This window comes from Oncorhynchus masou, chromosome 9 (genome assembly GCF_036934945.1).
Source record: "Oncorhynchus masou masou isolate Uvic2021 chromosome 9, UVic_Omas_1.1, whole genome shotgun sequence".
Taxonomy (NCBI): domain Eukaryota; kingdom Metazoa; phylum Chordata; class Actinopteri; order Salmoniformes; family Salmonidae; genus Oncorhynchus; species Oncorhynchus masou.
Window position 1 is genome coordinate 48,472,589 of NC_088220.1, and position 25,533 is coordinate 48,498,121.

The 25,533-nt window shown below is 41.8% G+C and overlaps 7 non-coding genes across 7 annotated transcripts; 4 read left to right on the forward strand and 3 right to left on the reverse strand.

Moving 5' to 3' along the window:
* Window positions 1-571: 571 nt before the first annotated feature.
* Window positions 572-658, forward strand: trnastop-uca (transfer RNA opal suppressor (anticodon UCA)). Its single transcript has one exon. It is a non-coding gene; the product is annotated as a tRNA-Sec (tRNA).
* Window positions 659-2,586: 1,928 nt separating this feature from the next.
* trnastop-uca (transfer RNA opal suppressor (anticodon UCA)) lies at window positions 2,587-2,673 on the reverse strand. The gene has a single exon. It is a non-coding gene; the product is annotated as a tRNA-Sec (tRNA).
* A 5,099-nt stretch (window positions 2,674-7,772) lies between these two features.
* Window positions 7,773-7,859, forward strand: trnastop-uca (transfer RNA opal suppressor (anticodon UCA)). Its single transcript has one exon. It is a non-coding gene; the product is annotated as a tRNA-Sec (tRNA).
* A 1,919-nt stretch (window positions 7,860-9,778) lies between these two features.
* Window positions 9,779-9,865, reverse strand: trnastop-uca (transfer RNA opal suppressor (anticodon UCA)). The gene has a single exon. It is a non-coding gene; the product is annotated as a tRNA-Sec (tRNA).
* Window positions 9,866-15,040: 5,175 nt separating this feature from the next.
* Window positions 15,041-15,127, forward strand: trnastop-uca (transfer RNA opal suppressor (anticodon UCA)). Its single transcript has one exon. It is a non-coding gene; the product is annotated as a tRNA-Sec (tRNA).
* A 7,159-nt stretch (window positions 15,128-22,286) lies between these two features.
* On the forward strand, window positions 22,287-22,373 carry trnastop-uca (transfer RNA opal suppressor (anticodon UCA)). The gene has a single exon. It is a non-coding gene; the product is annotated as a tRNA-Sec (tRNA).
* Window positions 22,374-24,295: 1,922 nt separating this feature from the next.
* Window positions 24,296-24,382, reverse strand: trnastop-uca (transfer RNA opal suppressor (anticodon UCA)). The gene has a single exon. It is a non-coding gene; the product is annotated as a tRNA-Sec (tRNA).
* Between the last annotated feature and the right edge of the window lie 1,151 nt (window positions 24,383-25,533).

Consider the following 25,533-nt stretch of genomic DNA (forward strand, 5'->3'; position numbering starts at 1 on the left):
GATGTTGTCGCATGCCTCATCCATGGAAGGAGGGTGGCACACCAAACCATCTTAATAAGAGATAGCTACGCACACAGAAATGTTTCCCCACATTGTGCAGGCACTTGGAGGGTTGCCTGTTGGCCTATGAGCGGGTTTCCATGTATTTGATAACATTCCATTTACTCCGTTCCATACATAATTATGAACTGTACATTATGAACACAGCAGCCTCCTGTGCCTTAGACACCCTTGGAGAATGGGGTCAAAGCTAGGGACCAGCCATTATTTGATGGTGACACAGGATGCGCAATATAAACACTCCACCCCTTTTGTTATCAACCAGCCAATCAAATCTTAGTAATTTTGCATTATTTCGAGAAGCCCTCCCTTAACAAGAAACTTCATTAAATTTCTGTGTTTCTTTCAATATACAGTCACTTAAATGCATGCTTGCGATTTTCATTGTAGGAAACATACATTCCTTATACTAAATAATACGGTTGCTTTTACCACAACATTTTGTCACCGACACTGAAACATTTATGTACACCCTCAGGTGTATATAGGCACTGCGAACTCTCATTCGAATGCCCGGATGAGCCTCGGTGGTCCGGGGTGCAGGCTTCAAACCTGTAGCTGCTTAGCAGCAGAGTGGTTCAATTCCACCTTTCGGGCGTCATTTCTCATCATTCAAATGTATGGACTTTGATCACCAACAACGTTTGTTCGAATTCGCTGATATTATATACTACGCAGCAAAATAAACGTAATTGTGTTTTTAGAGGTAAATATAAGTAAAAAAGTGTGGATGGGCTGCCTACATCCTACCAAATTTTAAGAGATAAGTGCACACATTCCCTCCCCCACGTTGTCCAGGCCCTTGGACAACACGCTTCTGCCCACAGTCCTGAGTTTTGGCCAGGTTGAACCAGCATCAAGCACCATCACTCTCTAAAAATATATTTTGGTTAGTTATTTTTATAGTAGAGTTCCAATATGATATTGTGAAGTAAGTTGCATAGCATGTGCATCAAATAGTAACAGTAATACACTATATAGTGCTGTACCTGAACATACTCGGACCCCAGTTGTTCCACCCGGTCGTTGTTTCTCTCAAAAGGCACCAGAAAAAATGTGTTTCATAGATACCCGGTGCCTCTTCAAAAGGCGGTTGTTGCTGTCAACGTTCTCCTCAATAGGCCAGCGTAATTTCCGACAGCCGTATGTCATTCCTGGCTTTCACCGTTTCCACCACTGCCCACAACTGCTGGTCGGTCAGCACACGGCCACCACCATGTGGTCTTCTGTCAATTCTGAGGGTAAAACAGGGTCAATAGATCATACTGATCATACTGATCATAATGTCAGAATACTGTAACATGTTTTGCGAATTTACATGTGTTAGAATGTAATTTACTGTAAATGTAATAGTAAAGTATTGATATGTAGGCTGAGTGCGTTTTTAAAAAAGTATATAGTTCTGTCCTTGAGCTTTTTCTTGTCTATCGATGTTCTTTATTATGTCATTCTTTGTAATGTTTCATGTTTTGTGTGGACCCCAGGAAGAATAGCTGCTGCTTTTGCAACAGCTAATGGGGACCCTAATAAAATACCCCCCCAAAAAAGTACAGTACATATCCTGAAGACTGGTTTTCTTGGCGAAATGTTCTTGTGATCGAATTGGCAGTTGATCTTCTCAGATTGGGGTGAATTTATCAGGCAGCCTCTGCCATGGTAAGGCCGGTGTATACCACATGGTCACCAACAACTGGTCACCAACAACGGCCCAGACTTCATTAGACACAACAGTTCCCTGCCGTCTGTCTCCCCTCCCTCTGATGTCCACATCTTTGATGGGGCCCATGCCCACCTCTTTGACCTCTTTGATGGGGCCCATGCCCACCTCTCTTACCTCTTTGATGGGGCCCATGCCCACCTCTCTGACCTCTTTTCTGTGGCCCATGCCCACCTATTTGACTTCTTTGATGGGGCCCATGCCCACCTCTTTGACCTCTTTGATGGAGCCCATTCCCACCTCTTTGACTTCTTTGATGGGGCCCATACCCACCTCTTTGACCTCTTTGATGGGGCACATGCCCACCTCTTTTACTTTTTTGATGGGGCCCATGCCCACCTCTTTGACCTCTTTGATGGGGCTCATTCCCACCTCTTTGACGGACCCCTTGTCCACAAGCTATTTGATTTCTTCCTCTCCCTTGCTGTCTATCCTGCTCCATATTGAAATCAATTAGCAATAACAAGTAGTCATTATGCATGGTTATCATGTATCATACATGTCATTTTAAATGTTTATACTTTAAACACATTTTATTTCTGTAGTTCTCAAAATCCATTAAGCGCAGATGGATTAAATGATGGTCAAAAGTATTTAAGCAAGGGCCTGGACAACGTGGGGGGAGGGAAAGTGTGCACTTATCTCTTAAAATTTGGTAGGATGTAGGCGGCCCATCCACAATGTTTTACTTATATTTACCTCTAAAAACACAATTACGTTTCTACGTTGCTGCGTAGTATATAATATCAGCGAATTCGTACAAACATTGTTGGTGATCAAAGTCCATACATTTGAATGATGAGAAATGACGCCCGAAAGGTGGAATTGAACCACTCTGCCGCTAAGCAGCTACAGGTTTGAAGCCTGCACCCCGGACCACCGAGGATCATCCGGGCATTTGAATGAGAGTTCGCAGTGCCTATATACACCTGAGGGTGTACATAAATGTTTCAGTGTCGGTGACAAAATGTTGTGGTAAAAGCAACCGTATTGTTTAGTATAAGGAATGTATGTTTTTCTACAATGAAAATCGCAGGCATTTTAGTGACTGTATAATGAAAGAAACACAGAAATAAAGTATGTTGTTAAGGGAGGATTTTTCGAAAGAATGCAAAATTGCTAAGATTTGATTGGCTGGTTGATAACAACAAAACCATGTGTTTGATTTATTTGATACCATTCCCCTGATTCCGCTTCAGCCGTTACCACGAGCCCGCCCTCCCCAATTAAGGTGTCACCAACCTCCTGTGGTTTCAGGGGGAGTGGAATATCCCCAAAAATTAATTTCCAATTCACACATGCACTTTTACATGTGTGAAATAGGACAAATGTAAGCACCCACCTAATTATCTTATCTTATTATCTCTGTAATGAGGTGTCTTAGGTAAAATACTGTATTTTTGGGCCTATTTACTTTATATGGTTGGCAGGACACTGAGGGTAGAATTGCCCATTATAAAGAGAAATTATGACAAAATGCATTACAGTCGGCGATGTAATCAGCTTCTCTATGGTAGGAAGAGCAGGACTCTTATTTATGGGTTCATTCATTTCAAGCATGTTTTGTGCACAAAGGAAGCAGAATTTCATAAATAATTTTAGTCCAGCACTTTCGGTGAAGATAGACACACGACTGTAAAAAAGCAATCCAAATGATATTTCAGGATCATGTATACATATTCATATATACAAACTAACAACCAACTTTTTTATTTGGGGCTATGGTAGTTAATTGAAAAACATTCTAACCGTATTTCTGATTGCCTTCTCAACTCACCATCACATACTTTTAATGTGGGACTATGACAGTCAATTGCAATCTAGTCTGACATAATGTCTCTTATCTCACCAACACTAATGAGACGGGTGTGCTTGATGCATGTAGCTTTGGGGCATCTTATGCCGCGTTCAAAACAACTGGGAAGTGGGAACTTAGAAATCTCCTACTTCCGACATCAGTGTGTTCAAAATAACTGGGAGCTCAGGAAAAAATCTGCTCCGACTGGGAAAAATCGTTTTGAATGTCGTCCAACACGGAATTCCAACTCTGGCTTCTTTCTACAGCTCCGACTTTCCGACATGAAGATCACCGACGTCAGGATTCAACCTAGTTCCCAATTGTTTTGAATCCTGCATTAAAGTCAGGGGCGTGGTTGACATCGCACACCTCATCTCTGCTGTCACATTCAACCTGGATCGATATTTGGTTTTAATGCAGACGAGAGTACTGAATCCAGCTTCACACAGATATGAGCTTGTGAAGAGTACCATGAGTTTTACGGTGCTTTCAAGAGAGCTGCGAACTCGGACAAATACGTCAGTGATCTCCTGGTCGGAAAGTCGGAGCTCTAGAAAGAGGCACGAGTTCTCGAGTTGACATTCCGAGTTGGATGACTGTTCAAATGGATTGTTTAAGTCGGAGCTAGTGTTGAACGCACTGAAGTCAGAAGTTGGAGATTTCCGAGTTCTCAGTTCCGAGTTCCAAGTTGCTTCGAAGCGGTATTAGTTCTCAGAGGGAGACTGCAGGAACCAAAGCTTCTCCATCTTCTCCATGTGTCATTCTGCCACATGACAGCTCGATCAACTGTTCAATTTCACTTACCGGCAAGTCAACTGAGCCAGGATCACAGTCAAATGGACTGGGAAGTAGGTCCCAAATATGGAAAGCGAAAATGAGCAAACCGTCTTACCTGGAACAATAATTATAATTTTATCATTATCAAGTGTCAAATGTCCTTTTCTTTACATGTGTTTTTTTCACTTATCCAGTGTGTGTTTACGGGTGATTTGAATACTTGATAATTATATTTTTTCACTTGCTTTTTTCAAGTGTCAAATGTAATTTTTTGTACACATGATTTTCTTCTCCTTTCCATACCCATCTGTGCAAAAGCCCACCATTCGATCCCATGGAATCTGTTTTCGTCAATATAGCCACACAGCACACAGAACATCCCCTGTGCCATTTCATACTTGATGTTAAGCTAATGGGCATAATTGCCAACCCAAAGATGACGCTGGTGGGGCACATATCTAGGATATATTAACAGGTGCATTACGAGTGTCTGATGAGGATGTCGTGACCTGTAACACAAAATACCTGAGTAAAGGATTATGCCTTCACTCTTCGCCGTGAGTTATTCTCATACACAAAATAACAATAATCGAGAGACAGAACAATATGTCCCTGTGAATAGCATCCTCCGACATGTATAGCGTGTACGTGCACCTTGGCCCTCACAGCTAACATCCATTTGGACAGCATAAGCCCGGTAGATTGCTAGCAATGGCATCAACTATTTGTTTAATTAACAGTGTTATCTGACAAAGGTATTGATGTGAGTCTCTGTGCCTCCATTAGCCGCGGGAATTAGTGTGGGTGTAAAAAGGCCGTCCTGCTCCTCCCCTCTCGACCTAACTTCCCCTCACAGTCCCTTCAGCTTCCCTTAAGTCCTGTTAGTTTTGCTGCTCAGCCTACCTAAGTTATCCCCCGCCCATTATAGCCCTGCCATTACCAACCAATCAGAGCGGTTGGAAATGTGCATCTGGACACTGCACCCGCCCACTCTTTTCTGAGTGTTATTACCATCCAAAGGGAGAAGTCACATGTTTCTGAGGACCTTTTATTGTCGACAGTAACCTGATTGTTTGAATGTTGTGCGTGTATCTAAATTCCCACAACAATAAGATTCCAAGTAATTCGGATGACCAAAATCATATGAACATCTTCAAAGGAAACTGTGTGGTGGTGACTATCAAGAGCACAGTGATGGGCATCAACATCATGTTCTAACCAGACAGCACGATAGAGGACAGAACCAAACCAATCAGTATACAGCGGACGTCAAGTACAGCCCAGACGTTCAGGCCTCTCCAGTCACAGCCAGGTGAGACCTGCCGGTCCCAAGCCTGGAGCCCCACCTGCAAGAACCGTGCTATTTCCGGTCCGAGGGTTCTGCAACCTCCAGACACTGCCTCAGGGGACCTGCCAGAAGTCACCCCTGATGTTTCCCTGACCAAGTTGTCCATTTCCCATCCTTCCTGGTAGGGTCAGAGCTCCCTTCCTTCCCGGTAGGCTTACAACCCCCTCCCTTCCCAGTAGGGTTTAAAAGCTCTGTTCTTTGTATCTACAGAGCCAGTTGTTTTTCCCAATAGTCATTTCCTATAGTCGTTTAGAATGCCTAATACAATTTTATTTATTTATTTTTTCACCTTTATTTAGGCAAGTTGAGAACAAGTTCTCATTTACAACTGCGGCCTGGCCAAGATAAAGCAAAGCAGTTCGACACATATAACAACATAGAGTTACACATGGAGTAAAACAAACATACAGTCAATAATACAGTAGAAAAATAAGTATATATACAATGTGAGCAAATTATGTGAGATAAGGGAGGTAAAGGTAATAAATAGGCCATGGTGGCAAAGTAAATACAATATAGCAATTAAAACACTGGAATGGTAGATTTGACAGTAGATGAGTGTGCAAAGTAGAACTACTGGGTTGCAAAGGAGCACAATAAATAAATACAGTAGGGGAAGAGGTAGTTGTTTGGGCTATTTATAGATGGGCTATGTGCAGGTGCAATGATCTGTGAGCTGCTCTGACAGCTGGTGCTTAAAGCTAGTGAGCGAGATACCTGGGTATGTAGTTGGCTCATACGTCAACTTTGCTCATACACTGCTGCCATCTTGTGGACACTATTGGAATTACAACCAGAGGGATGGCTCGATGTGGGACCTTTCTGTTGCATTTCAAAGATGGTGATCTATTGTGTTATATTTTCCTACATTCCATATCATATTTCCACAAACGTCATAGTGTTTCATTTCAAATGGTACCAAGAATATGCATATCCTTGCTTCAGGGCCTGAGCTACAGGCAGTTAGATTTGGATATGTCATTTTAGGCGAAATTTGAAGTAAAGGGGGCTAACCCTAAGAAGTCTCCAAAACACAACATAATGATGTCTTTTCAATGTAGTCGCTTTAACTACCAGTTAATCCAATAGCAAATGTAAGATATGTGTTTCAAATCACCCTTAGAAGTGCTCAAAGTAATATGGTACAGTACTGTAAATTACAGTACAGTTTTCACATTAGGCAATACACTCATCCCAACAAAATTGACAGAAAATCTATCATTTCCATAATACAGTACTGTATATATCCAATGTGTAATCAAAGGTGTGATCAATGAAGACATCCTCTACAAAATAAGTATACTATCTTGTAATCAAATGTAAGAATTTATTTTTTTATTTTTTTAAACAATGTTTAGCACACATTAATTTGCATCAAGCCTGTCTTGAGCATTTGCCCATAGATTCTCATCCACATCACAGTCAATGTCCTCATTGTTCATGCACCTTGAGAAAAACCTTTTGCCATGGCGAATCCAAGCTTGACATTGGTCGGCGTTGATGTTGTCGCATGCCTCATCCATGGAAGGAGGGTGGCACACCAAACCATCTTAATAAGAGATAGCTACGCACACAGAAATGTTTCCCCCACATTGTGCAGGCACTTGGAGGGTTGCCTGTTGGCCTATGAGCGGGTTTCCATGTATTTGATAACATTCCATTTACTCCGTTCCATACATAATTATGAACTGTACATTATGAACACAGCAGCCTCCTGTGCCTTAGACACCCTTGGAGAATGGGGTCAAAGCTAGGGACCAGCCATTATTTGATGGTGACACAGGATGCGCAATATAAACACTCCACCCCTTTTGTTATCAACCAGCCAATCAAATCTTAGTAATTTTGCATTATTTTTGAGAAGCCCTCCCTTAACAAGAAACTTCATTAAATTTCTGTGTTTCTTTCAATATACAGTCACTTAAATGCATGCTTGCGATTTTCATTGTAGGAAACATACATTCCTTATACTAAATAATACGGTTGCTTTTACCACAACATTTTGTCACCGACACTGAAACATTTATGTACACCCTCAGGTGTATATAGGCACTGCGAACTCTCATTCGAATGCCCGGATGAGCCTCGGTGGTCCGGGGTGCAGGCTTCAAACCTGTAGCTGCTTAGCGGCAGAGTGGTTCAATTCCACCTTTCGGGCGTCATTTCTCATCATTCAAATGTATGGACTTTGATCACCAACAACGTTTGTTCGAATTCGCTGATATTATATACTACGCAGCAAAATAAACGTAATTGTGTTTTTAGAGGTAAATATAAGTAAAAAAGTGTGGATGGGCTTCCTACATCCTACCAAATTTTAAGAGATAAGTGCACACATTCCCTCCCCCCACGTTGTCCAGGCCCTTGGACAACACGCTTCTGCCCACAGTCCTGAGTTTTGGCCAGGTTGAACCAGCATCAAGCACCATCACTCTCTAAAAATATATTTTGGTTAGTTATTTTTATAGTAGAGTTCCAATATGATATTGTGAAGTAAGTTGCATAGCATGTGCATCAAATAGTAACAGTAATACACTATATAGTGCTGTACCTGAACATACTCGGACCCCAGTTGTTCCACCCGGTCGTTGTTTCTCTCAAAAGGCACCAGAAAAAAACGTGTTTCATAGATACCCGGTGCCTCTTCAAAAGGTGGTTGTTGCTGTCAACGTTCTCCTCAATAGGCCAGCGTAATTTCCGACAGCCGTATGTCATTCCTGGCTTTCACCGTTTCCACCACTGCCCACAACTGCTGGTCGGTCAGCACACGGCCACCACCATGTGGTCTTCTGTCAATTCTGAGGGTAAAACAGGGTCAATAGATCATACTGATCATAATGTCAGAATACTGTAACATGTTTTGCGAATTTACATGTGTTAGAATGTAATTTACTGTAAATGTAATAGTAAAGTATTGATATGTAGGCTGAGTGCGTTTTTAAAAAAGTATATAGTTCTGTCCTTGAGCTTTTTCTTGTCTATCGATGTTCTTTATTATGTCATTCTTTGTAATGTTTCATGTTTTGTGTGGACCCCAGGAAGAATAGCTGCTGCTTTTGCAACAGCTAATGGGGACCCTAATAAAATACCCCCCCAAAAAAGTACAGTACATATCCTGAAGACTGGTTTTCTTGGCGAAATGTTCTTGTGATCGAATTGGCAGTTGATCTTCTCAGATTGGGGTGAATTTATCAGGCAGCCTCTGCCATGGTAAGGCCGGTGTATACCACATGGTCACCAACAACTGGTCACCAACAACGGCCCAGACTTCATTAGACACAACAGTTCCCTGCCGTCTGTCTCCCCTCCCTCTGATGTCCACATCTTTGATGGGGCCCATGCCCACCTCTTTGACCTCTTTGATGGAGCCCATGCCCACCTCTCTTACCTCTTTGATGGGGCCCATGCCCACCTCTCTGACCTCTTTTCTGTGGCCCATGCCCACCTATTTGACTTCTTTGATGGGGCCCATGCCCACCTCTTTGACCTCTTTGATGGAGCCCATGCCCACCTCTTTGACTTCTTTGATGGGGCCCATACCCACCTCTTTGACCTCTTTGATGGGGCACATGCCCACCTCTTTTACTTTTTTGATGGGGCCCATGCCCACCTCTTTGACCTCTTTGATGGGGCTCATTCCCACCTCTTTGACGGACCCCTTGTCCACAAGCTATTTGATTTCTTCCTCTCCCTTGCTGTCTATCCTGCTCCATATTGAAATCAATTAGCAATAACAAGTAGTCATTATGCATGGTTATCATGTATCATACATGTCATTTTAAATGTTTATACTTTAAACACATTTTATTTCTGTAGTTCTCAAAATCCATTAGCGCAGATGGATTAAATGATGGTCAAAAGTATTTAAGCAAGGGCCTGGACAACGTGGGGGAGGGAAAGTGTGCACTTATCTCTTAAAATTTGGTAGGATGTAGGCGGCCCATCCACAATTTTTTACTTATATTTACCTCTAAAAACACAATTACGTTTCTACGTTGCTGCGTAGTATATAATATCAGCGAATTCGTACAAACATTGTTGGTGATCAAAGTCCATACATTTGAATGATGAGAAATGACGCCCGAAAGTTGGAATTGAACCACTCTGCCGCTAAGCAGCTACAGGTTTGAAGCTTGCACCCCGGACCACCGAGGATCATCCGGGCATTTGAATGAGAGTTCGCAGTGCCTATATACACCTGAGGGTGTACATAAATGTTTCAGTGTCGGTGACAAAATGTTGTGGTAAAAGCAACCGTATTATTTAGTATAAGGAATGTATGTTTTTCTACAATGAAAATCGCAGGCATTTTAGTGACTGTATAATGAAAGAAACACAGAAATAAAGTATGTTGTTAAGGGAGGATTTTTCGAAAGAATGCAAAATTGCTAAGATTTGATTGGCTGGTTGATAACAAAATGGTGGAGTTTTTATAGTGTGTATCCAGGGTCACCATCAAATAATGGCTGGTCCCTGGCTCTGACCCCATTCTCAGAGTGTGTCTAAGGCACAGGAGACTGCTGAGAACAGTACAGCTCATAATAATGTATGCAGCGGAGTACATGGAATGTTATCAAATACATGGAAACCATGTGTTTGATTTATTTGATACCATTTCCCTGATTCCGCTTCAGTCGTTACCACGAGCCCGCCCTCCCCAATTAAGGTGTCACCAACCTCCTGTGGTTTCAGGGGGAGTGGAATATCCCCAAAAAATAAATTTCCAATTCACACATGCACTTTTACATGTGTGAAATAGGACAAATGTAAGCACCCACCTAATTATCTTATCTTATTATCTCTGTAATGAGGTGTCTTAGGTAAAATACTGTATTTTTGGGCCTATTGACTTTATATGGTTGGCAGGACACTGAGGGTAGAATTGCCCATTATAAAGAGAAATTATGACAAAATGCATTACAGTCGGCGATGTAATCAGCTTCTCTATGGTAGGAAGAGCAGGACTCTTATTTATGGGTTCATTCATTTCAAGCATGTTTTGTGCACAAAGGAAGCAGAATTTCATAAATAATTTTATTCCAGCACTTTCGGTGAAGATAGACACACGACTGTAAAAAAGCAATCCAAATGATATTTCAGGATCATGTATACATATTCATATATACAAACTAACAACCAATTAACAACCAACTTTTTTATTTGGGGCTATGGTAGTTAATTGAAAAACATTCTAACCGTATTTCTGATTGCCTTCTCAACTCACCATCACATACTTTTAATGTGGGACTATGACAGTCAATTGCAATCTAGTCTGACATAATGTCTCTTATCTCACCAACACTAATGAGACGGGTGTGCTTGATGCATGTAGCTTTGGGGCATCTTATGCCGCGTTCAAAACAACTGGGAAGTGGGAACTTAGAAATCTCCTACTTCCGACATCAGTGTGTTCAAAATAACTGGGAGCTCGGGAAAAAAATTTGCTCCGACTGGGAAAAATCGTTTTGAATGTCGTCCAACACGGAATTCCAACTCTGGCTTCTTTCTACAGCTCCGACTTTTCGATATTTGGTTTTAATGCAGACGAGAGTACTGAATCCAGCTTCACACAGATATGAGCTTGTGAAGAGTACCATGAGTTTTACGGTGATTTCAAGAGAGCTGCGAACTCGGACAAATACGTCAGTGATCTCCTGGTCGGAAAGTCGGAGCTCTAGAAAGAGGCACGAGTTCTCGAGTTGACATTCCGAGTTGGATGACTGTTCAAATGGATTGTTTAAGTCGGAGCTAGTGTTGAACGCACTGAAGTCAGAAGTTGGAGATTTCCGAGTTCTCAGTTCCGAGTTCCAAGTTGCTTCAACGGTATTAGTTCTCAGAGGAGACGGCAGGAACCAAAGCTTCTCCATCTTCTCCATGTGTCATTCTGCCACATGACAGCTCGATCAACTGTTCAATTTCACTTACCGGCAAGTCAACTGAGCCAGGATCACAGTCAAATGGACTGGGAAGTAGGTCCCAAATATGGAAAGCGAAAATGATCAAACCGTCTTACCTGGAACACGTCTTAGCAATTGTAATTATAATTTTATCATTATCAAGTGTCAAATGTCCTTTTCTTTACATGTGTTTTTTTCACTTATCCAGTGTGTGTTTACGGGTGATTTGAATACTTGATAATTATATTTTTTCACTTGCTTTTTTCAAGTGTCAAATGCAATTTTTTGTAAACATGATTTTCTTCTCCTTTCCATACCCATCTGGGCAAAAGCCCACCATTTGATCCCATGGAATCTGTTTTCGTCAATATAGCCACACAGCACACAGAACATCCCCTGTGCCATTTCATGCTTGATGTTAAGCTAATGGGCATAATTGCCAACCCAAAGATGACGCTGGTGGGGCACATATCTAGGATATATTAACAGGTGCATTACGAGTGTCTGATGAGGATGTCGTGACCTGTAACACAAAATACCTGAGTAAAGGATTATGCCTTCACTCTTCGCCGTGAGTTATTCTCATACACAAAATAACAATAATCGAGAGACAGAACAATATGTCCCTGTGAATAGCATCCTCCGACATGTATAGCGTGTACGTGCACCTTGGCCCTCACAGCTAACATCCATTTGGACAGCATAAGCCCGGTAGATTGCTAGCAATGGCATCAACTATTTGTTTAATTAACAGTGTTATCTGACAAAGGTATTGATGTGAGTCTCTGTGCCTCCATTAGCCGCGGGAATTAGTGTGGGTGTAAAAAAGGCCGTCCTGCTCCTCCCCTCTCGACCTAACTTCCCCTCACAGTCCCTTCAGCTTCCCTTAAGTCGTGTTAGTTTTGCTGCTCAGCCTACCTAAGTTATCCCCCGCCCATTATAGCCCTGCCATTACCAACCAATCAGAGCGGTTGGAAATGTGCATCTGGACACTGCACCCGCCCACTCAGTTCTGAGTGTTATTACCATCCAAAGGGAGAAGTCACATGTTTCTGAGGACCTTTTATTGTCGACAGTAACCTGATTCTTTGAATGTTGTGCGTGTATCTAAATTCCCACAACAATAAGATTCCAAGTAATTCGGATGACCAAAATCATATGAACATCTTCAAAGGAAACTGTGTGGTGGTGACTATCAAGAGCACAGTGATGGGCATCAACATCATGTTCTAACCAGACAGCACGATAGAGGACAGAACCAAACCAATCAGTATACAGCGGACGTCAAGTACAGCCCAGACGTTCAGGCCTCTCCAGTCACAGCCAGGTGAGACCTGCCGGTCCCAAGCCTGGAGCCCCACCTGCAAGAACCGTGCTATTTCCGGTCCGAGGGTTCTGCAACCTCCAGACACTGCCTCAGGGGACCTGCCAGAAGTCACCCCTGATGTTTCCCCTGACCAAGTTGTCCATTTCCCATCCTTCCTGGTAGGGTCAGAGCTCCCTTCCTTCCCGGTAGGCTTACAACCCCCTCCCTTCCCAGTAGGGTTTAAAAGCTCTGTTCTTTGTATCTACAGAGCCAGTTGTTTTTCCCAATAGTCATTTCCTATAGTCGTTTAGAATGCCTAATACAATTTTATTTATTTATTTATTTATTTTTTCACCTTTATTTAGGCAAGTTGAGAACAAGTTCTCATTTACAACTGCGGCCTGGCCAAGATAAAGCAAAGCAGTTCGACACATATAACAACATAGAGTTACACATGGAGTAAAACAAACATACAGTCAATAATACAGTAGAAAAATAAGTATATATACAATGTGAGCAAATTATGTGAGATAAGGGAGGTAAAGGTAATAAATAGGCCATGGTGGCAAAGTAAATACAATATAGCAATTAAAACACTGGAATGGTAGATTTGACAGTAGATGAGTGTGCAAAGTAGAACTACTGGGTTGCAAAGGAGCACAATAAATAAATACAGTAGGGGAAGAGGTAGTTGTTTGGGCTATTTATAGATGGGCTATGTGCAGGTGCAATGATCTGTGAGCTGCTCTGACAGCTGGTGCTTAAAGCTAGTGAGCGAGATACCTGGGTATGTAGTTGGCTCATACGTCAACTTTGCTCATACACTGCTGCCATCTTGTGGACACTATTGGAATTACAACCAGAGGGATGGCTCGATGTGGGACCTTTCTGTTGCATTTCAAAGATGGTGATCTATTGTGTTATATTTTCCTACATTCCATATCATATTTCCACAAACGTCATAGTGTTTCATTTCAAATGGTACCAAGAATATGCATATCCTTGCTTCAGGGCCTGAGCTACAGGCAGTTAGATTTGGATATGTCATTTTAGGCGAAATTTGAAGTAAAGGGGCTAACCCTAAGAAGTCTCCAAAACACAACATAATGATGTCTTTTCAATGTAGTCGCTTTAACTACCAGTTAATCCAATAGCAAATGTAAGATATGTGTTTCAAATCACCCTTAGAAGTGCTCAAAGTAATATGGTACAGTACTGTAAATTACAGTACAGTTTTCACATTAGGCAATACACTCATCCCAACAAAATTGACAGAAAATCTATCATTTCCATAATACAGTACTGTATATATCCAATGTGTAATCAAAGGTGTGATCAATGAAGACATCCTCTACAAAATAAGTATACTATCTTGTAATCAAATGTAAGAATTTATTTTTTTATTTTTTTAAACAATGTTTAGCACACATTAATTTGCATCAAGCCTGTCTTGAGCATTTGCCCATAGATTCTCATCCACATCACAGTCAATGTCCTCATTGTTCATGCACCTTGAGAAAAACCTTTTGCCATGGCGAATCCAAGCTTGACATTGGTCAGCGTTGATGTTGTCACATGCCTCATCCATGGAAGGAGGGTGGCACACCAAACCATCTTAATAAGAGATAGCTACGCACACAGAAATGTTTCCCCCACATTGTGCAGGCACTTGGAGGGTTGCCTGTTGGCCTATGAGCGGGTTTCCATGTATTTGATAACATTCCATTTACTCCGTTCCATACATAATTATGAACTGTACATTATGAACACAGCAGCCTCCTGTGCCTTAGACACCCTTGGAGAATGGGGTCAAAGCTAGGGACCAGCCATTATTTGATGGTGACACAGGATGCGCAATATAAACACTCCACCCCTTTTGCTTATCAACCAGCCAATCCAATCTTAGTAATTTTGCATTATTTCGAGAAGCCCTCCCTTAACAAGAAACTTCGTTAAATTTCTGTGTTTCTTTCAATATACAGTCACTTAAATGCATGCTTGCGATTTTCATTGTAGGAAACATACATTCCTTATACTAAATAATACGGTTGCTTTTACCACAACATTTTGTCACCGACACTGAAACATTTATGTACACCCTCAGGTGTATATAGGCACTGCGAACTCTCATTCGAATGCCCGGATGAGCCTCGGTGGTCCGGGGTGCAGGCTTCAAACCTGTAGCTGCTTAGCGGCAGAGTGGTTCAATTCCACCTTTCGGGCGTCATTTCTCATCATTCAAATGTATGGACTTTGATCACCAACAACGTTTGTTCGAATTCGCTGATATTATATACTACGCAGCAAAATAAACGTAATTGTGTTTTTAGAGGTAAATATAAGTAAAAAAGTGTGGATGGGCTGCCTACATCCTACCGAATTTTAAGAGATAAGTGCACACATTCCCTCCCCCCACGTTGTCCAGGCCCTTGGACAACACGCTTCTGCCCACAGTCCTGAGTTTTGGCCAGGTTGAACCAGCATCAAGCACCATCACTCTCTAAAAATATATTTTGGTTAGTTATTTTTATAGTAGAGTTCCAATATGATATTGTGAAGTAAGTTGCATAGCATGTGCATCAAATAGTAACAGTAATACACTATATAGTGCTGTACCTGAACATACTCGGACCCCAGTTGTTCCACCCGGTCGTTGTTTCTCTCAAAAGGCACCAGAAAAAAATGTGTTTCATAGATACCCGGTGCCTCTTCAAAAGGCGGTTGTTGCTGTCAACGTTCTCCTCAATAGGCCAGCGTAATTTCCGACAGCCGTATGTCATTCCTGGCTTTCACCGTTTCCACCACTGCCCACAACTGCTGGTCGGTCAGCACACGGCCACCACCATGTGGTCTTCTGTCAATTCTGAGGGTAAAACAGGGTCAATAGATCATACTGATCATAATGTCAGAATACTGTAACATGTTTTGCGAATTTACATGTGTTAGAATGTAATTTACTGTAAATGTAATAGTAAAGTATTGATATGTAGGCTGAGTGCGTTTTAAAAAAGTATATAGTTCTGTCCTTGAGCTTTTTCTTGTCTATCGATGTTCTTTATTATGTCATTCTTTGTAATGTTTCATGTTTTGTGTGGACCCCAGGAAGAATAGCTGCTGCTTTTGCAACAGCTAATGGGGACCCTAATAAAATACCCCCCCAAAAAAGTATAGTACATATCCTGAAGACTGGTTTTCTTGGCGAAATGTTCTTGTGATCGAATTGGCAGTTGATCTTCTCAGATTGGGGTGAATTTATCAGGCAGCCTCTGCCATGGTAAGGCCGGTGTATACCACATGGTCACCAACAACTGGTCACCAACAACGGCCCAGACTTCATTAGACACAACAGTTCCCTGCCGTCTGTCTCCCCTCCCTCTGATGTCCACATCTTTGATGGGGCCCATGCCCACCTCTTTGACCTCTTTGATGGGGCCCATGCCCACCTCTCTGACCTCTTTGATGGAGCCCATGCCCACCTCTTTGACTTCTTTGATGGGGCCCATACCCACCTCTTTGACCTCTTTGATGGGGCACATGCCCACCTCTTTTACTTTTTTGATGGGGCCCATGCCCACCTCTTTGACCTCTTTGATGGGGCTCATTCCCACCTCTTTGACGGACCCCTTGTCCACAAGCTATTTGATTTCTTCCTCTCCCTTGCTGTCTATCCTGCTCCATATTGAAATCAATTAGCAATAACAAGTAGTCATTATGCATGGTTATCATGTATCATACATGTCATTTTAAATGTTTATACTTTAAACACATTTTATTTCTGTAGTTCTCAAAATCCATTAAGCGCAGATGGATTAAATGATGGTCAAAAGTATTTAAGCAAGGGCCTGGACAACGTGGGGGGAGGGAAAGTGTGCACTTATCTCTTAAAATTTGGTAGGATGTAGGCGGCCCATCCACAATGTTTTACTTATATTTACCTCTAAAAACACAATTACGTCTCTACGTAGTATATAATATCAGCGAATTCGTACAAACATTGTTGGTGATCAAAGTCCATACATTTGAATGATGAGAAATGACGCCCGAACCACTCTGCCGCTAAGCAGCTACAGGTTTGAAGCCTGCACCCCGGACCACCGAGGATCATCCGGGCATTTGAATGAGAGTTCGCAGTGCCTATATACACCTGAGGGTGTACATAAATGTTTCAGTGTCGGTGACAAAATGTTGTGGTAAAAGCAACCGTATTGTTTAGTATAAGGAATGTATGTTTTTCTACAATGAAAATCGCAGGCATTTTAGTGACTGTATAATGAAAGAAACACAAAAATAATATGTTGTTAAGGGAGGATTTTTCGAAAGAATGCAAAATTGCTAAGATTTGATTGGCTGGTTGATAACAAAATGGTGGAGTTTTTATAGTGTGTATCCAGGGTCACCATCAAATAATGGCTGGTCCCTGGCTCTGACCCCATTCTCAGAGTGTGTCTAAGGCACAGGAGACTGCTGAGAACAGTACAGCTCATAATAATGTATGCAGCGGAGTACATGGAATGTTATCAAATACATGGAAACCATGTGTTTGATTTATTTGATACCATTTCCCTGATTCCGCTTCAGCCGTTACCACGAGCCCGCCCTCCCCAAATAAGGTGTCACCAACCTCCTGTGGTTTCAGGGGGAGTGGAATATCCCCAAAAAATTAATTTAAATAGGACAAATGTAAGCACCCACCTAATTATCTTATCTTATTATCTCTGTAATGAGGTGTCTTAGGTAAAATACTGTATTTTTGGGCCTATTTACTTTATATGGTTGGCAGGACACTGAGGGTAGAATTGCCCATTATAAAGAGAAATTATGACAAAATGCATTACAGTTGGCGATGTAATCAGCTTCTCTATGGTAGGAAGAGCAGGACTCTTATTTATGGGTTCATTCATTTCAAGCATGTTTTGTGCACAAAGGAAGCAGAATTTCATAAATAATTTTATTCCAGCACTTTCGGTGAAGATAGACACACGACTGTAAAAAAGCAATCCAAATGATATTTCAGGATCATGTATACATATTCATATATACAAACTAACAACCAATTAACAACCAACTTTTTTATTTGGGGCTATGGTAGTTAATTGAAAAACATTCTAACCGTATTTCTGATTGCCTTCTCAACTCACCATCACATACTTTTAATGTGGGACTATGGCAGTCAATTGCAATCTAGTCTGACATAATGTCTCTTATCTCACCAACACTAATGAGACGGGTGTGCTTGATGCATGTAGCTTTGGGGCATCTTATGCCGCGTTCAAAACAACTGGGAAGTGGGAACTTAGAAATCTCCTACTTCTGACATCAGTGTGTTCAAAATAACTGGGAGCTCGGGAAAAAATTTTGCTCAGACTGGGAAAAATCGTTTTGAATGTCGTCCAACACGGAATTCCAACTCGGGCTTCTTTCTACAGCTCCGACTTTCCGACATGAAGATCACCGACGTCAGGATTCAACCTAGTTCCCAATTGTTTTGAATCCTGCATTAAAGTCAGGGGGCGTGGTTGACATCGCACACCTCATCTCTGCTGTCACATCCAACCTGGATCGATATTTGGTTTTAATGCAGACGAGAGTACTGAATCCAGCTTCACACAGATATGAGCTTGTGAAGAGTACCATGAGTTTTACGGTGCTTTCAAGAGAGCTGCGAACTCGGACAAATACGTCAGTGATCTCCTGGTCGGAAAGTCGGAGCTCTAGAAAGAGGCACGAGTTCTCGAGTTGGCATTCCGAGTTGGATGACTGTTCAAATGGATTGTTTAAGTCGGAGCTAGTGTTGAACGCACTGAAGTCAGAAGTTGGAGATTTCCGAGTTCTCAGTTCCGAGTTCCAAGTTGCTTCGAATCGGTATTAGTTCTCAGAGGGAGACGGCAGGAACCAAAGCTTCTCCATCTTCTCCATGTGTCATTCTGCCACATGACAGCTCGATCAACTGTTCAATTTCACTTACCGGCAAGTCAACTGAGCCAGGATCACAGTCAAATGGACTGGGAAGTAGGTCCCAAATATGGAAAGCGAAAATGAGCAAACCGTCTTACCTGGAACACGTCTTAGCAATTGTAATTATAATTTTATCATTATCAAGTGTCAAATGTCCTTTTCTTTACATGTGTTTTTTTTTCACTTATCCAGTGTGTGTTTACGGGTGATTTGAATACTTGATAAATATATTTTTTCACTTGCTTTTTTCAAGTGTCAAATGTAATTTTTTGTACACATGATTTTCTTCTCCTTTCCATACCCATCTGGGCAAAAGCCCACCATTTGATCCCATGGAATCTGTTTTCGTCAATATAGCCACACAGCACACAGAACATCCCCTGTGCCATTTCATGCTTGATGTTAAGCTAATGGGCATAATTGCCAACCCAAAGATGACGCTGGTGGGGCACATATCTAGGATATATTAACAGGTGCATTACGAGTGTCTGATGAGGATGTTGTGACCTGTAACACGAAATACCTGAGTAAAGGATTATGCCTTCACTCTTCGCCGTGAGTTATTCTCATACACAAAATAACAATAATCGAGAGACAGAACAATATGTCCCTGTGAATAGCATCCTCCGACATGTATAGCGTGTACGTGCACCTTGGCCCTCACAGCTAACATCCATTTGGACAGCATAAGCCCGGTAGATTGCTAGCAATGGCATCAACTATTTGTTTAATTAACAGTGTTATCTGACAAAGGTATTGATGTGAGTCTCTGTGCCTCCATTAGCCGCGGGAATTAGTGTGGGTGTAAAAAAGGCCGTCCTGCTCCTCCCCTCTCGACCTAACTTCCCCTCACAGTCCCTTCAGCTTCCCTTAAGTCCTGTTAGTTTTGCTGCTCAGCCTACCTAAGTTATCCCCCGCCCATTATAGCCCTGCCATTACCAACCAATCAGAGCGGTTGGAAATGTGCATCTGGACACTGCACCCGCCCACTCAGTTCTGAGTGTTATTACCATCCAAAGGGAGAAGTCACATGTTTCTGAGGACCTTTTATTGTCGACAGTAACCTGATTGTTTGAATGTTGTGCGTGTATCTAAATTCCCACAACAATAAGATTCCAAGTAATTCGGATGACCAAAATCATATGAACATCTTCAAAGGAAACTGTGTGGTGGTGACTATCAAGAGCACAGTGATGGGCATCAACATCATGTTCTAACCAGACAGCACGATAGAGGACAGAACCAAACCAATCAGTATACAGCGGACGTCAAGTACAGCCCAGACGTTCAGGCCTCTCCAGTCACAGCCAGGTGAGACCTGCCGGTCCCAAGCCTGGAGCCCCACCTGCAAGAACCGTGCTATTTCCGGTCCGAGGGTTCTGCAACCTCCAGACACTGCCTCAGGGGACCTGCCAGAAGTCACCCCTGATGTTTCCCCTGACCAAGTTGTCCATTTCCCATCCTTCCTGGTAGGGTCAGAGCTCCCTTCCTTCCCGGTAGGCTTTACAACCCCCTCCCTTCCCAGTAGGGTTTAAAAGCTCTGTTCTTTGTATCTACAGAGCCAGTTGTTTTTCCCAATAGTCATTTCCTATAGTCGTTTAGAATGCCTAATACAATTTTATTTATTTATTTATTTATTTTTTCACCTTTATTTAGGCAAGTTGAGAACAAGTTCTCATTTACAACTGCGCCCTGGCCAAGATAAAGCAAAGCAGTTCGACACATATAACAACATAGAGTTACACATGGAGTAAAACAAACATACAGTCAATAATACAGTAGAAAAATAAGTATATATACAATGTGAGCAAATTATGTGAGATAAGGGAGGTCAAGGTAATAAATAGGCCATGGTGGCAAAGTAAATACAATATAGCAATTAAAACACTGGAATGGTAGATTTGACAGTAGATGAGTGTGCAAAGTAGAACTACTGGGTTGCAAAGGAGCACAATAAATAAATACAGTAGGGGAAGGGGTAGTTGTTTGGGCTATTTATAGATGGGCTATGTGCAGGTGCAATGATCTGTGAGCTGCTCTGACAGCTGGTGCTTAAAGCTAGTGAGCGAGATACCTGGGTATGTAGTTGGCTCATACGTCAACTTTGCTCATACACTGCTGCCATCTTGTGGACACTATTGGAATTACAACCAGAGGGATGGCTCGATGTGGGACCTTTCTGTTGCATTTCAAAGATGGTGATCTATTGTGTTATATTTTCCTACATTCCATATCATATTTCCACAAACGTCATAGTGTTTCATTTCAAATGGTACCAAGAATATGCATATCCTTGCTTCAGGGCCTGAGCTACAGGCAGTTAGATTTGGATATGTCATTTTAGGCGAAATTTGAAGTAAAGGGGGCTAACCCTAAGAAGTCTCCAAAACACAACATAATGATGTCTTTTCAATGTAGTCGCTTTAACTACCAGTTAATCCAATAGCAAATGTAAGATATGTGTTTCAAATCACCCTTAGAAGTGCTCAAAGTAATATGGTACAGTACTGTAAATTACAGTACAGTTTTCACATTAGGCAATACACTTATATTACCCAACAAAATTGACAGAAAATCTATCATTTCCATAATACAGTACTGTATATATCCAATGTGTAATCAAAGGTGTGATCAATGAAGACATCCTCTACAAAATAAGTATACTATCTTGTAATCAAATGTAAGAATTTATTTTTTTATTTTTTTAAACAATGTTTAGCACACATTAATTTGCATCAAGCCTGTCTTGAGCATTTGCCCATAGATTCTCATCCACATCACAGTCAATGTCCTCATTGTTCATGCACCTTGAGAAAAACCTTTTGCCATGGCGAATCCAAGCTTGACATTGGTCTGCGTTGATGTTGTCGCATGCCTCATCCATGGAAGGAGGGTGGCACACCAAACCATCTTAATAAGAGATAGCTACGCACACAGAAATGTTTCCCCACATTGTGCAGGCACTTGGAGGGTTGCCTGTTGGCCTATGAGCGGGTTTCCATGTATTTGATAACATTCCATTTACTCCGTTCCATACATAATTATGAACTGTACATTATGAACACAGCAGCCTCCTGTGCCTTAGACACCCTTGGAGAATGGGGTCAAAGCTAGGGACCAGCCATTATTTGATGGTGACACAGGATGCGCAATATAAACACTCCACCCCTTTTGTTATCAACCAGCCAATCAAATCTTAGTAATTTTGCATTATTTTGAAAAGCCCTCCCTTAACAAGTAACTTCGTTAAATTTCTGTGTTTCTTTCAATATACAGCCACTAAAATGCTTGCGATTTTCATTGTAGAAAAACATACATTCCTTATACTAAATAATACGGTTGCTTTTACCACAACATTTTGTCACCGACACTGAAACATTTATGTACACCCTCAGGTGTATATAGGCACTGCAAACTCTCATTCGGATGCCCGGATGAGCCTCGGTGGTCCGGGGTGCAGGCTTCAAACCTGTAGCTGCTTAGCGGCAGAGTGGTTCAATTCCACCTTTCGGGCGTCATTTCTCATCATTCAAATGTATGGACTTTGATCACCAACAACGTTTGTTCGAATTCGCTGATATTATATACTACGCAGCAAAATAAACGTAATTGTGTTTTTAGAGGTAAATATAAGTAAAAAAGTGTGGATGGGCTGCCTACATCCTACCAAATATTAAGAGATAAGTGCACACATTCCCTCCCCCCACGTTGTCCAGGCCCTTGGACAACACGCTTCTGCCCACAGTCCTGAGTTTTGGCCAGGTTGAACCAGCATCAAGCACCATCACTCTCTAAAAATATATTTTGGTTAGTTATTTTTATAGTAGAGTTCCAATATGATATTGTGAAGTAAGTTGCATAGCATGTGCATCAAATAGTAACAGTAATACACTATATAGTGCTGTACCTGAACATACTCGGACCCCAGTTGTTCCACCCGGTCGTTGTTTCTCTCAAAAGGCACCAGAAAAAAAACGTGTTTCATAGATACCCGGTGCCTCTTCAAAAGGCGGTTGTTGCTGTCAACGTTCTCCTCAATAGGCCAGCGTAATTTCCGACAGCCGTATGTCATTCCTGGCTTTCACCGTTTCCACCACTGCCCACAACTGCTGGTCGGTCAGCACACGGCCACCACCATGTGGTCTTCTGTCAATTCTGAGGGTAAAACAGGGTCAATAGATCATACTGATCATAATGTCAGAATACTGTAACATGTTTTGCGAATTTACATGTGTTAGAATGTAATTTACTGTAAATGTAATAGTAAAGTATTGATATGTAGGCTGAGTGCGTTTTAAAAAAAGTATATAGTTCTGTCCTTGAGCTTTTTCTTGTCTATCGATGTTCTTTATTATGTCATTCTTTGTAATGTTTCATGTTTTGTGTGGACCCCAGGAAGAATAGCTGCTGCTTTTGCAACAGCTAATGGGGACTCTAATAAAATACCCCCCCCAAAAAGTATAGTACATATCCTGAAGACTGGTTTTCTTGGCGAAATGTTCTTGTGATCGAATTGGCAGTTGATCTTCTCAGATTGGGGTGAATTTATCAGGCAGCCTCTGCCATGGTAAGGCCGGTGTATACCACATGGTCACCAACAACTGGTCACCAACAACGGCCCAGACTTCATTAGACACAACAGTTCCCTGCCGTCTGTCTCCCCTCCCTCTGATGTCCACATCTTTGATGGGGCCCATGCCCACCTCTTTGACCTCTTTGATGGGGCCCATGCCCACCTCTCTTACCTCTTTGATGGGGCCCATGCCCACCTCTCTGACCTCTTTTCTGTGGCCCATGCCCACCTATTTGACTTCTTTGATGGGGCCCATGCCCACCTCTTTGACCTCTTTGATGGAGCCCATGCCCACCTCTTTGACTTCTTTGATGGGGCCCATACCCACCTCTTTGACCTCTTTGATGGGGCACATGCCCACCTCTTTTACTTTTTTGATGGGGCCCATGCCCACCTCTTTGACCTCTTTGATGGGGCTCATTCCCACCTCTTTGACGGACCCCTTGTCCACAAGCTATTTGATTTCTTCCTCTCCCTTGCTGTCTATCCTGCTCCATATTGAAATCAATTAGCAATAACAAGTAGTCATTATGCATGGTTATCATGTATCATACATGTCATTTTAAATGTTTATACTTTAAACACATTTTATTTCTGTAGTTCTCAAAATCCATTAAGCGCAGATGGATTAAATGATGGTCAAAAGTATTTAAGCAAGGGCCTGGACAACGTGGGGGGAGGGAAAGTGTGCACTTATCTCTTAAAATTTGGTAGGATGTAGGCGGCCCATCCACAATGTTTTACTTATATTTACCTCTAAAAACACAATTACGTCTCTACGTTGCTGCGTAGTATATAATATCAGCGAATTCGTACAAACGTTGTTGGTGATCAAAGTCCATACATTTGAATGATGAGAAATGACGCCCGAAAGGTGGAATTGAACCACTCTGCCGCTAAGCAGCTACAGGTTTGAAGCCTGCACCCCGGACCACCGAGGATCATCCGGGCATTTGAATGAGAGTTCGCAGTGCCTATATACACCTGAGGGTGTACATAAATGTTTCAGTGTCGGTGACAAAATGTTGTGGTAAAAGCAACCGTATTGTTTAGTATAAGGAATGTATGTTTTTCTACAATGAAAATCGCAGGCATTTTAGTGACTGTATAATGAAAGAAACACAGAAATAAAGTATGTTGTTAAGGGAGGATTTTTCGAAAGAATGCAAAATTGCTAAGATTTGATTGGCTGGTTGATAACAAAATGGTGGAGTTTTTATAGTGTGTATCCAGGGTCACCATCAAATAATGGCTGGTCCCTGGCTCTGACCCCATTCTCAGAGTGTGTCTAAGGCACAGGAGACTGCTGAGAACAGTACAGCTCATAATCATGTATGCAGCGGAGTACATGGAATGTTATCAAATACATGGAAACCATGTGTTTGATTTATTTGATACCATTTCCCTGATTCCGCTTCAGCCGTTACCACGAGCCCGCCCTCCCCAATTAAGGTGTCACCAACCTCCTGTGGTTTCAGGGGGAGTGGAATATCCCCAAAAAATAAATTTCCAATTCACACATGCACTTTTACATGTGTGAAATAGGACAAATGTAAGCACCCACCTAATTATCTTATCTTATTATCTCTGTAATGAGGTGTCTTAGGTAAAATGCTGTATTTTTGGGCCTATTTACTTTATATGGTTGGCAGGACACTGAGGGTAGAATTGCCCATTATAAAGAGAAATTATGACAAAATGCATTACAGTCGGCGATGTAATCAGCTTCTCTATGGTAGGAAAAGCAGGACTCTTATTTATGGGTTCATTCATTTCAAGCATGTTTTGTGCACAAAGGAAGCAGAATTTCATAAATAATTTTATTCCAGCACTTTCGGTGAAGATAGACACACGACTGTAAAAAAGCAATCCAAATGATATTTCAGGATCATGTATACATATTCATATATACAAACTAACAACCAACTTTTTTATTTGGGGCTATGGTAGTTAATTGAAAAACATTCTAACCGTATTTCTGATTGCCTTCTCAACTCACCATCACATACTTTTAATGTGGGACTATGACAGTCAATTGCAATCTAGTCTGACATAATGTCTCTTATCTCACCAACACTAATGAGACGGGTGTGCTTGATGCA